At 45.7% G+C, this 14,059-nt stretch overlaps 1 long non-coding RNA gene across 2 annotated transcripts in view; it reads left to right on the top strand.

Annotated features, from left to right (window-relative positions):
• LOC136301306 (uncharacterized) overlaps positions 1-14,059 on the top strand; it is an 89,639-nt gene that overhangs the window by 11,280 nt on the left and 64,300 nt on the right. For both annotated transcript variants that reach the window (XR_010723839.1, XR_010723838.1), the window contains exon 2: positions 11,577-11,657. This is a non-coding gene — a long non-coding RNA (uncharacterized lncRNA). The remainder of the gene's footprint in view (positions 1-11,576; positions 11,658-14,059) is intronic.

The raw sequence follows: 14,059 nt of genomic DNA, 5'->3' as shown, positions 1-14,059 counted from the left end.
ATAACTCTGGCTTGGGGCAACTGTCCAAGGGATATATTGGGATACACTTGGCCTTTGAAAACAAGGACTTCAGTCTCCAGCCCTGTCAGTCCTTCTGGCTCCTGGAAGTTTTTCTTCCAAATGGTTATTTCAAACCTCAGAGAAGAAGTTTGTGTTTTTTCAGAGCTATGATTAATACCATTTTTACGCTTCGTTGCAAAATGCCACACAATGAATGAGACCAGCAGGGTGGTGGTTTATGGGTGGGTGGAAAAAAAAAATCAAACAAACACTTTTAAATGCTGTTTTGGAAGACTGATGTGTGTGTGCATGTTTTATAATCTGCTGTGAACTGTGGGGTTACGTTCCTATTAAAAAGGGGAAAAAAAGGCTTAAACCTCATCTATGGAAAGAATGTCAGAAATAGTTGAGAAACTGAATAATTACAGTCTTTTTTGTGGGTCAGTGAAAGCAAAGGATTGCAATGCAGTTGCCTTTGCAATTAAAAAGTCACAGGATGGTTGAAGCTGGAAGGGACCTGTGCAGGTGGTGTGTTGCCCTGCGTGGATGGCAGGGAGAGGGAACTCTGCAAACCTGAGACACTAATAGAAACACGTGGTTTTATTGCAAGGGTCGTGGGTAAAAGGGTCTTGCCTTCAGCCACCAGTCTCGGTTGGAGGGAAGCCCTAAGGAGAGTGAGAGAGATAAGAGGTAAGAGGTGAGAGCACGGTAAGGGAGGTGAGCGAGGTGAGGTAAGAGGGGAAGGTAAGAGCAGGGTATGGAAGAGAGAAGGATAAGAAGTAAAAGCAAGAAAAGGGCAGAGGACCCCATTACAATACATTACATCTCCTTTTGTATTGAGTATTCTACTTTACAGTGACCAACGGGCGCAAGATACAAAACCTACAAACTTTGCATACAGCCTATGAGAACTACTATATTACCATATCATTCTGTATTCTAAACTCTAAAGACTACTTTTTCTTATCTACCTTTTCCCTAATACCATGGGGGGCTACTCCCTCGAGTCCCTTTGTTATCACCCAACCCATCACCAACTACTCGCTGTCTTCCTGCCTGCCATGCCTACATCTCAAAGCTAGCTTTCATTTCTATTTCACTCACAGGTTTTATATTTTCAGTATTTCTTGTCAGGCAATCATATTTGTAGGCTTTCCCTGTCTCACCTTTCCCAACACCCAGGACCATGTCCAGATGGCTTTTGCAGATCTCCACACGTGGGGACTCCGCAATCTTCCTGATCAAGCTTGGTCACCGTCACAGTAAGATGAGGCATAGTGCATGGTATTTCAGCACATTGGCCACAGGTTCCTGCTCGTTGCTGTTGCAGTCTGTAAAGTTTGTGGCCTTGTGTGGTGCTGGGACAGAATGTGTTGAGCACGTGGGGAACCTGGGCTGCAGCTGTACCCGGTGTCTTGGGCTTGGCAGTGCTTGGCTGGGGCTTGGGAGAGTTGGGCTTGGCATAAGATGCCAGAAATGGTCCCTTCAGTGGTGTGCAGGGAGTCTTGCTGCCTTTTGGCTGGGTCTGGGAGCTTGTGATCCCTCTGTCTTGGTTTTGAGGCCATGCTTATAGCTGACCCTCCAGCCAGCTCTGCTGTCATTTGCTTACCTTGACACTGTGTGCCTATTCCCTGGTGAGTCGCTTTGCCACAGGAATCTGAGACTCATTTATCAGCATAAATTGAGGCTAATTACACCTTTGAAGTGTTCAGCATCAGTGGTGCTGCAGCATCAGGTGCTTCGCCTGAAAACTCTGTGTTGGTGGCACACCCTGGGGAAGAGAGGCTCAGAGGTTTCTTGTGGCTGTGTGCCTAATGTGCCCCCATCTTGGGGACAGAGAGGGTGCTGGTGCATGTGGGAGGTCCCCTAACCCCCTACAGAGACTCTGGGGTCAGCACAGATACACTTCCTGCTGGCTTCATGTGCATCCCTCACACGTGGAAAACAAGCAAAGTCTAAGACTACACTCAGCCTTGACTTGGTCTCTAGTGTTTCCTCCAGTCTTCCATCCATGAACAGTAGCCCTTGTTTGCCCTGGATGCTTTTTTTTTTTTTCTTTAAGCCATGTTCTTTTCATCCTGTTTTTGTTGCTGATAAGTGATGGGAATAGCAGCAGTGAGATGATGGCTCCCAGAGAACACTCCCACTGTCCACAGACTTGTCCCATATAGCCCTTCTGCCAGTGATGGGTATTTTCTCATTAAAAATAGACCACAGACAATGCCACTTCCTGAGGATTGTGATTTATCATTTAATAACAAGTGGTTACTCATTTCCTTCGGAAAACTTTCTGGAAGTGTTATTTTTCTTTTCCCCTTGCCTCCTTTTTTTTAAATTTCCTTCAAAACCCTTCATTACCCATAAGAGCCACAGTGTCTGTTAAATGAAGTGTTCCCTTTTCAAGTGGAAATCATATTTATGATTTAAAGTTAATGAAAATAACAACTCTTAACCCATTGGCATGAGCTTTTCTTTGTAAGTGCCTGCAGCCCTGAAGTCTTAGCTCAGCCACAGGAAATAGCAACAGAGAGCTGGGTAGGTAAGACTTGAAAAACTGTGATGCTGATCCTAAATGGGGAATGGATGATTTGCTTGACATGACTTTAAAGAAAATTTCAAGTAACTTTAGAAGTCGTATTGTCTTCAGTTGCCAGCCCTTAGCTGTAATACCTCCTGTTCTCCTGAAGGATGGAGAGCCTGCAGAACTGCTGGGCAGTCTCATACCAAGTCTGGAATTTCAGTGACTTTACCAAAGAAGTGCAGAAAGCTGTAAAGTAGTTCTTGAGGAAATCCCAACAGCTCAGTAAACAAACTTGGGAAATGTGCTGAAGATGAAATCATTGTAAGTTGGTACTTAAGAAGCTAAAAGAAATAGTTCTCTGTTGGATCAGGAAGTCATTTTCAGGGTTAGTAGAGGATGGGATGCTAGACTGCAGATGATACAGAAGATGAAATGCAACCAGGGACATTGCAGGTACTTCAGGTCATAACATCTTCTCTTATAGTTCCCTTAATGAGCTGCAAGGGTAGTTTAAAGATAAGAAAAATAAATTCAATAAAGACAAGTGCAAAGCAGCACTCTTGGAAAATGTATGCATGTACCCAAAATGGGCAGTAACTCTCAAAATGAGCAGGGTAACTACAGAAAGGGATCTGTGAGCTGCAGTGAGTCACAAGCTGGTTGTGAATTGCAGTCAGATGCTGTTACAAGACAGGTAGATCTTGAATAGCCCAGACAAATATGGCAGAGGTAATAATTCCAGCTCTTCAGTCTTTGTTGCCCTATAAAACCCTGTTTGAAACATAACATCCAGTCTCAGCCCCTCTATTTTAAATATGAAAGCAGTCAGCTTGGGAAGAGGAAGCTTCTGTTTGGGAAAATTTACTTATGAGGAATAGCTGGAAAATTTGCACACGTTAAACCTAGGGGGAAAAAAAAAGAAAAAACAAAAAAACAAACAAAAAAAAAAAAACCCAAAAAAACCCCCAGCCCACGGGTGTCAGGCTGTGGTTTGATGGTATGCTGTCTTCAGCAGTAGTTTAGGAGCTAAGTATCTCTGCTCTCCTGATATTGAATGTGCTGCAGCTCATTGTGTGGTCAGTTGTGTAGTCACAACTTGTGTCCACTCTGTGAGCTGAGACAAGGAACTTCTCACAAGTATAGAAAAAGCTGAAGTGTCTCCAAATTTATTTCAAAGTATGGCCACGCAGACAACAGATGGCATGCGGGAGGAAGGAGGGCAAGGAGAGAAACTGGAGATTGTGAGCACCTGGTAGAGTTGAGACTTGAGGGGAACACAGCAGATTTGAGACAGTTGGGAAGGTGGTGTGAAGAGTGCAGCACACAATGTTTCTCCATGTCTGAAGACAGGAATAGACAAAACTTGCAGACAGGGAATTCCTTCTCTGGGCACTGTCTTCCAGAGCATTGTCTCCGTCATGCCTGGTAGCAGGGGGTTGGCTGGCATTTCTCAAAGTTTAGGTTTCAGCTCCTGGTGGTGGTGGTGGTGGTGGTGAAGGAGAATGAGTGATGCTGGAGCTGACCCAAAAAGCATTAGAAACCTCTTTGTTAGCAGCGCAGCAGCCCTTCCTGGGTCGTGGGGCAAGTGGTGCTCGTCGCTGGGAACTGCAGCTGAGTCCTGATTGCTCTTGGCAGGGCTGTGCTGATGTTGCCTTGGAGAGCAGCACAAAGACAAGCCAAGAGAGGGTTCAGGGCTTGGTGGCTGTTTGACTTCCCTCCTGGCCCAGCATTTCTGCAGTCCTTGCATCCAGATTTTGGCATGGCTTCTGACCCTGTCAGTGCTGTTGAGGCTGAGTATCTCAACGCCTCTTGATGTTATGAATCCAAATTTCTGTCATTACTACATTGCACTTGGCTTTTTGGCTCTTGGGAGTAGTTTGGTTGACCACAAATTGGTCACTCTGTGCTGTGATGTAAGCTGATGATTTCCTCCGCTGTGGATTCTAAACCAAATACCCCTGCAACTGCTGCCTGACGGGGATGATACTGGGCTGGCGTTTGCAGCTGATGGGAATGTGCTGGAGCTGTGCAAGCCTTAGTGATTCAAGCTGATACTTAGGTTTATGATTAAATGCTAAATGCCTGGTCTGTTCTGTCCAACCAGCTCTACCCCTAGGGAAAAAAGGGGATTTACTGCAAGAAGAAAGGATATTCTGGTATTGGTTGGTTGATAATGAGTACACAGAGCATCAAAGCCGAAACAGTGTGTGCTGGGTTTTGAAATCACTGGAGGATATAGAAGTGCCTTGAAGAGGGAGATCGTAGGTAGGCAGACCTACAGGACACGCCTGGTTGATTTTTTGTAGGCTGCAGAGCTTTCCCCTGTGGTTTGCAGGGTTCCCTTGCTTTGCTGCATCTCTGCACAGCTCAAAGCACAGCATCTGTGTCCGCGATCTTGGAGGATATAGATGTGAGCCTTACTGGGAAGATCTAGGCTTCAGTTCCAGTCCTGTTAATGCTAAAATTCCCCTGGAAATAAAAAGCTTACTATGTTTGCTTGTGACGTGTTTGACATGTTGGCGTTGAATCTGACTTGTGCTGATCTCGATTGCTTAAAAAATAAAAGAAGCATGGTAATTTGTCTTAAAAGGGTACAAAGAAAGTGAAGAAGAGAGCAAGTAGTTTACTAATCATTGCCTTTTCCAGGCTGACAGACTGGGGCTTACTCTGGAAAGAAGTCAAATCTCCAGACAGTTCCATATAATGTCACCAGATGAAGGAGTGGCCACCACATGAAGCTTACTGGTGGCAGGGCTGGTGTGGCAGGACTGCTGATTGTGGAGCTGCAGACCTCTTCAGTAGGGTCAGCAAAGTTGTAGTGGCATCTCAGGGATGTGTCTTTGGACACACAGAAAACCCATCTTTTGCAAAGATGGGTGTTGCTGAGGGCTCCAAACTTCGTTCCTGAAACCCCAGGGTGCTGTCCAGGTGTCTGAAGAGCATCAACTCTAAATGAGGAAGTGCAGAGTCTTGCAACTGCTGGACTTCAGAGGACAGGGTAAAAGGTAGGACTGCAAAGACATTGGCAAAAAGGATTTTTAAAGTGTTTTTAAGGAAGACAAACTAATAGCAACTAACTTCCTCTTTTGCAGCCACTTTTCAAGGAACATATCTGTTATGTTAATAACAGTGGTGAATATAATTATGTGTAAGGATGAAATTTTGGCTTTGATGACTTCACAGGACAAGTACTTCATCCAAAGAGATGTTCTTGGAAGCCAATCTGGAAGTATAGTCATGGTAGGAGGAGTAGGATGCTGGTCTTAGTGGGACTTGTCTGATAGCCACAGGAAATGTTGTTTTTCCCTTGATGCATTTGTCCCAGGGCTGTTGGTACTGCTGGGCATTCTGAGCAGGTGGCTAACAAACAGCATTTGTGACCAGGTGGTCATCCATCCTTGTTCTGTTTTCCTGGAAGAGCATCTCTCAGGAGGATCAGCACCTCTCCTGGATGGTACCTGCAGAGAGCTGTGGGGCATCTTCCTGGGGTGGATGCTGGTGTGTGCAGGACTGCCATAGCTTTGCTTTCACCTGCTCATCTTCCCACATGCTTGCTCAGGGTGCTGAAAGCAGGGAACCTCAACCGCCAGCGAATGGTGACAGAACACACAAAGCTTTCCCCCCCAGCTCTTTTCTCCATCATTGTCCCCAGTTTTCTATTTACCTCCCTCCAGCCCTGTGGCTGGGGGCTACAGTGACCACAGTGAAGCCTTGCCCTGGCACTTTCCTCCTCCTCTCTTCTATCGTGCCTTTCCCTTCCTCTCTGGCTGCCGGGTTGCTCTAAGCAACTTTGGCTCCTGTCCCAGGAACAGTCTCTGAACACACACAAACCAGGAAGGCTAAAATTGCACTTTAAAATTGTTAAATAAATAGCAATGGAGTTCTGCTTAAATGGGAAACTCAGCTTAATTTGTTAAAGGCTTTTTGTCCTCTCTTGGACAGGGATTCGGCTGGGCGTGTGTGTGTGTGAAGCATTTCTTGTAGCTTGTAAGCTGCATCTTGTGGCCCCAAGTGGGCAGAGAGGGTTATGTGAGTCTGAGTTACTAAACACTTACAGTAAAAGTGTAGTCATCCTGAACCTCAGCCAAGGAGCTGGAGGTTTTGTAAGGCTTTTTTTTTTTTTTTCTTCACATTTTCCCTTCTCTCCCTGCAGGATGCTGCTGCGTCACTTGCATTCTTCACCCCAGCTCAGCAGTAACTCTTTCCAGACTACCAGCAGCAGTCCAGGCACTTACATCCTGCTCCTTTTCCCTCTCCAAGAGCTTTGTGCATAGGGCAAGTGCATTCCCTCTCCCTCAGCAGAGGAGCTGCTGCCAGCTCAGACAGAGGTTCCCATCTTTCTGAAACGTGAAAAACACTAATTTGTCTCTCACATCTTTTCAAAACTGGAGCAAAAATAGAATAGCAGTTACTGCTGTGAGAGTGTGAGTATGGGAGGCTCTGGATGAGCATTTGTAAAATGTCCAGGGGAAATGGATGCCGGCAAAGGCTCTGCTGAGTGGGAGTGGGTATATCAAAATGTATGTGTCAGGATGAGAAATGCATTTCTTGGGAAGAACATGGAGAACTGGCTGCTTCCCAGCACACAGCTCCCTCCTGGGGCTCATCCTGTGGGAGCTCTCTGCATTTTTTTTTTTTAACACATAGACTATCCCCAGTCCACTGTTCTGAGTAGAAACTAATCTGTGTTTTGGGAGAGAGTTGTTTCTTATTAACTGTCTGAATGGGGAAAAAATAACCTCCACTCCCTGTAGTGGGAATTGCATGAGTCAAAATTTTACATTCCCTTCGTCAGATTCCAAATTCGTTCCTGGAAGGATGAGTTGTGGGTCAGAGAGGGGCTGTGCCCTTCTGCCACACCTGCTGTGAGAGCTGCCAGGTCTGGCGGTCAGTCTGAATGCATGATGAGGGCAGAGTAAAACTGCAGTCATGGCCTGAGCAGGGATACTCAAAATTAACATCAAATGGAGAGGAGGGGCTGGTCCAAATACAGCCTGCAAACTTTTAATTCTGTGTGACAATGATACCCTGAGCCAGATAATCTCCAGCTTCAGTGTTGCTGCAGTGATGGAAGCAGCTGATTCTGTGGGAAGACGAAGGTTTGATGGAAGGTATAATAATCTATCTTAGATGTTTTAATTTTCCCTTTTCATCCCAAACATAAGGAGCAGAGTTTCCTCCACTTTGAACAGGTCTTTTTATGTTCTCTTTTTATAATTGGGTAGAACAAAATCATGTTTCTTCAGTATATAAAATTAATCTGGCAGCTGGTTTTGTACTTCAGCCTCCCAAAGAAACAAGCAAGCATAAAGCAAGAAGATACACTGCCTACTAAAATGTCCCACTTAATAAAAAACCCACAACAAAATCCTCTGTGAACATCCTGTTTCAACTCTGCAATAAAACTCACTGGTCAATTAATGGTGGATCTCCTGTTCCCATGGAGAAAGGCAGTTGCAGACTTAAGAGGTTGCTGTGGGAAAGGGGAAAAATAAAATTAAAAAGATCCAGTCTTGGTCTTGCAAACAAAGGTTGCCTTGGATTGCAGTCACATGTTGCCGTTCAGCTGATCTCGCTCATGCCAAAAGGGGAAAGATTTCTAGTACTTGCCTGAGCCCCACTGAACTGGTTTAGGGAATTAATTAGAAGAAAGTCACTCAGCTTTTGTGTTTTTTCCTATCTAGTTTCCTCTTAGATTCAACTGCCGTGCCTTGGCACATTAGGTTGGGGGGGCAGGGGCAGCTGGGACAGGATACATGACCATTGTGTGAATTTAACTGTGATTTAAAATTACACCACTGGCAAATGTCTTCTGGCTTTCCCAACTGGGGAAGAAGTCTCTAGGTACCCAAATCTGGGATACCACTGAGCTTTGTAAATCACACCCCATGGCTGAGTTCCATTAGCAAAATTGGGGCAGAAGAACCTGAAAGAACATTTTGGGGTCAATTGCAATCCCCTGGCACATCAGATGAACTAATAAGCTGGTGCTGGTAGAAACCTGACCATGCATATATCTGCATTCAGTAGATAGTTTTGGCCAGGTCAAGCTCCTTCCCTAGGGTGCACCACTCTGTGCCATGGGGAAATGTTCAGAAGACCCTCATATGGCTGGACATGGTGTGAAATTACACAGAATCCACTGTTTTGGCTTCACACAGTTGATACTTACGTGTGCATTACATGGTTTTTTGGGGCAAAGCCAGCGTAACAGGTTTCACTCTCCTCCTAGGTGGTTTACTCAGGCCTTAGGGCTCACTTCTGATCTTTATAAGGTGTATCAGGTCCCCGGATTTCAGAGGGTCAGAGGGTACTTTGACTGAAGGGTATGATCTCATCAGAGCCAGATATTGAAAACTTCCCAGGATTTTGTCACTTGTCCATGTGTGTGCTGTGTCTGGCTGTGTCTAGAGAGCTGCTGGGGCTGGCAGATGTCAGGAACACCACTGCCCAGCTCAATCCAGGCGCTTGCTTCCTTGGTACCATGCCATGTATCTTTATTTATTGCAGGGGAAAAAAAAAATCTAGTACTTGTTAGATCCCCAGCCCTGTTCATTTTTAATAGATTGGTGGATATTTCTTTCCTTTTTTCCTTTTTTTTTCTTTTTTTCCCCCTAAACTTGAAACATTATGGATTAAGGCTGCTGAATAAAAATAAGGAGTGAAAAATAAGTATGTTTCTATATTTTAATTTTACAGTGAAAAGGCATGTCTCTGCTTCTTGGGTGAGATGGTGTGAAACACTTGCCCCATCCCAAGTTTCCTGTGCTCCCTGGTGGCATCGAGGTCCTGTTTGCAGCATCCCATAGCAGAGATAAAAAGCTTTGGTGTATGTTCCCTTCGGGGCAATGTGGATTTCTCCTCAAAAACCTCAGTTCTGGCGACCGGTTTTATAAATGCCTAAAATATGAGTCTTGCCCCTTATCTCTTGAGAGATCGTTGATGGATCCATTTCTCAGAAAGATATTTTATTCAGTCCTTTATTGCCATGCCACTCCCTTCATTCAGATGCTTGGAGTCTTTTATCACGTCTCCTCTTACTCATTGCTTAGCCAGGTTGGGCATATTTAGTTCTTTTAATCTTTCCTGCACCTCAGCTGTCTTTAATCATCCTTCTTGATGTCAGAACGTTTGATGCCCACTTCTACAGAAAACAAGCCCACGTTGTTTTTTTGTTTTGTTTTTGTATGCATGTGAATTGCTTGGGAAATGTCTCCAGCTGTTTGCCCAGGCTCATGCCTGGATTCCTCAAAAGCTCCCTCGAATGTCTGTGGATGCTGAGGAAAATTTCTGGCTCACCATGTACACCACCAGACTTGGCACCCGCTGGGATTAATTAAAATGTTTATTTGTTGGGTGTGGGCAGCAACACATTTACACCTCCCCCCCGATGTTCCATGGATTGTGTTTCCAGGGGCGGATTTCTCTGGGCATATGCAGAAGGGTGCAGGTGAGGATGGTGTAAGTGGAGAACAGGCCCAGAAAGGTTACAGTAACCTGCTTTTCCTTCCTGTACCTGCCAGCATCAAGGAGAGAGAGGTTTAATTTGCTCCTGTGATCTCAAAAGCAAAGCCTGGTGGGAACTGTTTATAGGTGCTTGTGTAGGCTAGTGCTTCTAGATGCTGGCTGGGATGGTGACCCCTTCCTGCTGCAGGTATTGATGCTGTCTTTCCTGAGTAGTTCATCTATTTTGCACTCAAAAAAGTCATTCACAGCTTCTTAAATCAGTTTGAAGGTGAGGATTGCTGCTAGCTGGTACCAGGCTGAGAGCACTGCATCCCTTCAGGGCAGGGTCTTCAAACTCACTATCTGAAGCTGTTGTGTGGAGGTGTCCAGAATTCCCTCCACATACCTCCTGGATACCTGCTGCTTCAGGAGGACCTGTTTCCCAAAGCCTGACTCAATCTTTTTCTTAAAATAGGCAAGCTCAGGTGCTGACTGGAAGGGGTTAAGGCACTGATCTCCGGGTTTGCTGGGTCTAGGCCATTTCTGTGCAGCCAGGGGTGACTTCCCTGACATGGACTTTGAATTACAGAGCACTTGGCAGGAGTTAGAGAAGGCCAGAAGCCGGCTTGTCCCTCCTCCACCTCCCATTATGAGGGAATGCTTCTCATACTCTCCCAAATTTAGCAGTGTAAATGTGGCTGGGCTAAAGTAGGCTGAGTGAGGAGGAGATTTTGATGGTGATATAAGTCCCCTTCCCTCCTCTGCCGCACACTCACACTGCCAGCAGCCTGTGCTGTTTGATAGAAAGCTGTTTGTTATATGGCTGTGTGATTTATGGCTTTGCCAACGGGGGCTCTGTGGCCTGAGGAGAGGATGGGGACCTGGATGGTGGGAGAAAACAGTCTACGAGGACCATCACCCAGCAGAGCACTGAGAACCTGAATAACAGCCTGATGTCCACCTGGCTTGTCCTGTGTGACCCTTGGGCTGTAATGAGAGGGGACAGCAATGTCTGGAGGTCACCACAAGGAAAAGCCTATGTCCTCTCCATGATGACACCAGGATACTCTGGTTCATGAAAGAGGAGTCTGCTGCCTCCATTCCTTTTCCTCACAGCTCTGGGCCACCCAGGCTCCCTCGCACTCCTGTCTGTGTTTCCCCATTACTCCTTAGGAGTGTTTGTGGGATTGCTCTAGAGCTGGCAGTGTACATCTCAGGAGGAGCTTGACATACATTTTTATGCCACATTGCTGGGTCATTGTGGGAGTCCAGCATGGGACAGGCTGTAGGGCTCCATCATTGATTCCTGAACTTTGCAGAGGAATGTGCTGCTGCTTCAGCCACTTGCATAGGGCCCCATCCTTTCAGTAATTTATATATTTATATATATATATATGTATGTGTATATTTAAATAGGTAATATATATTAAATAGATATATAAATATTTAAATGCATACATAAACTGCAATTTATATAAGCTGTAATTTATATATAACTGGTTTCCATTGCCGCCTTATGTTGAACAATTAAGGAAATTGAAGGTTTTTGTTCGGAGGGAGGGGACAAGATTGAGCTTGCTGACATTTCTTTTGTTGTAATGTCATATAGGTCTCGGTTGACTGCAGAAAGGAGAAGGGAGGAGTGTGTCAAAGGGAGGTCAGATCCTGCCAGGGTTTCCTGGGAAATGAGGTGAGTGGTGATCTCTTTCAGTGGTCATAAGCCTGGAGATAGAAGCCCTCCTGGTCTTCCCTGCACCTTTTGTGTGAGATCTCTTCTGTTGATCCTCCAGATTTCCTTTTGGTACAGGTTTCACTGTATTTTGCCTCTTCGGGGCTGGTAGGATTGTAGACTGCTGTTGTGCTTGGGAGTCTCAGAAGGGCTGGATACTACCTGGAACAGGCTGAGGTTTGTGCATCACACAGGCCTTATTTCTGGCTGTATTTGGGCTTCACAGCAGGGGACTTTTCTCCTCTGGGTTTGGAGAACTCTGCTGCAATTACCTGCTACTGATCCTGCCCCCCCCAGCCTCCTTTCACAGTCGCTGGAGTGAAATGGATATTTTTAGGAAGTGCCTGACCCTCACCTGCTGTAGGCATCTGAATGGATTGAATCATTCCCTACAATACCTGTTTCTCTGCACTGTCAGCACAGCTGGGGCAGCTTGTTTGGTTGTAGGGTCTGCAAGGCATGTGTAATGTCGGTACCCTGTGTAGGAGGACTGGAGTTCAGGGTGCTTGCTTTGTGGTTTCAGGTGTCCAAAGCCACTACATGAAAGCTTGGCCTCTCCTAAGCTGCCTTTAAATTTTCTTCAAGGTTTGGACACAGCTTAAATCTGTGAGCCACTTGTCTGAGCCTGCTCTCAGCATTTATACACCCTGACTGGCAGCATATGTACATTCCTGAAGGATAGGGTATGATTGCTGAGGAGGTTTCAGTCCAACTGGGTCATCTTACACTGGCTGTTGCAGCCCCAATGAGAATCAGCAAGATGAATCCAGCCTCAGGAGTTTATTCCAGCCCCAGGAGCCGCTGCACTCAGACCCAGTGAGGCTGCTTGGGCTGCACTGTAACCTCCTGGGAACCAGCCCTGGAGCTGCTCTGCTCTTTGGCTTTTTGAGTGATGTGGCTTGTGGCTTTTCAGCCACAGGAAGGTTTGGAACAATGCTTGCCGTCTCCCCATGGGAACTTGACACCTGTAGAGGGAGCTTCCACATCCTGGTACCTTGGCTAAGGTGCAGAATCCCCCAGGTGTGGTTCTGTGATGAACTGGGGCCATGACACTGCCTGTCAGCTCTCTGTTGGTTAGAATCTCCCTCCAGAACTTTTGTGTACATCACTGCATCTCTCAGCCACAGACGTCTGCCTGACTTTGCTAGGCTACTTCCTCTGCTTCCGCTCCTAGTTCTTTGAGAGATGGAGAAGTTTTTTGCTTGTGTTTGCAGAGTGCTCAGCCTGTGCTGGCTCATCCCTACTGCAGTGAGGATAAATCTTGACACTGGTTGAAATTTAGATGCACAAGGTCTTGTGCCTAAGCAGAGGTAACTCTGGAAGATTTTTGGTATGCTTCTGCTAATGCCCTCAATATGTTTGTTCTCTGAGGGCAGTCTGTTCAGAAATAGGGATTGATGATGATGGTCCATCATCAAGATTGTCACCTTTAAGTCAAAGAACAAATATTTTGCTGTAGTGCATCACTCTTGTTTAGTTTTAAGTGGGCAAAGGAAATGTGTGTGTGTTAGTCTTCATTTATTTAATGTTTTCTCTGCAATTTACTGTTAGCTTTTCTATATTACTAATAATTGGAGTGTTTTCAGTGCCATCCTGGAGAGAGGAATCTCTCCTTTTTTTATAGCAAGGGAAGCTGTCACAGTGAAATGATGTGGGCACTGCCCTTTGCCTGAGCCTGACACATACCTCTCCTGCCTTCTGTCTGTCTGCCTTGGGGACCAGCAGACGTTGCAGGGACTCAGGGTGCCCCTTGTATTTGATGCTTGCTTGTGCCACTGGTCTCTTTGCTCTGAATCTGTGCCTCGATTCTCCATCCAGAGAGCGGGAATAAACGGATTCTTTGGAGTTGCCATGAGAATTAACATTAAGGATGAGCAATTTAATAGGAGATACAAGGGCTGTGTCTAAGAAGGAGGGATGCTTTTTTCAGTATCAGTGGTTCCCAGGGAACAGCCTCATTTTTACTTGGTTGCTGGACGTCTCTCTAGACTTTTCACAATTAGGTTCACTCCATCTGGCTTTCTTTCTTTATCACTCTGGGGTTTTTTTTTTTTTTTTTTTGGTTTTTTTTTTGGGGGGTTTTTTTTTGTTTTTTTTGAAGCATTTTTGTGCTGGGCTGACACCGTGGATATCAGCAAGGATATTTAGGGCTCATGGGCGCAAAGCCAGGAAGCTGGTGGCCTGGTGTGAGGCTCTCGGCTTTCTTTGAGTTTGGGGTTTCCTTGAGCTGGGCTGCATTGGGATTCTGGGACATAGTAAGCAGGAGAATGTTGTCATCTCCATCTTGACCAATATGAAATGAGCAGCCTGCCTGAAGTGAGGAGGGTTTTGCAAGCCTCAGTGACACCAGTTAAGTACTCGGA

The sequence above is a fragment of the Chamaea fasciata genome, unplaced genomic scaffold, assembly GCF_029207755.1.
Source record: "Chamaea fasciata isolate MVZ Bird 193981 ecotype frontalis unplaced genomic scaffold, bChaFas1.0.hap1 SCAF_1, whole genome shotgun sequence".
Classification (NCBI taxonomy): Eukaryota; Metazoa; Chordata; class Aves; order Passeriformes; family Sylviidae; genus Chamaea; species Chamaea fasciata.
Note: the sequence above shows the minus strand (reverse complement) of the source record. Positions and strands in the feature narration are given on the sequence as shown.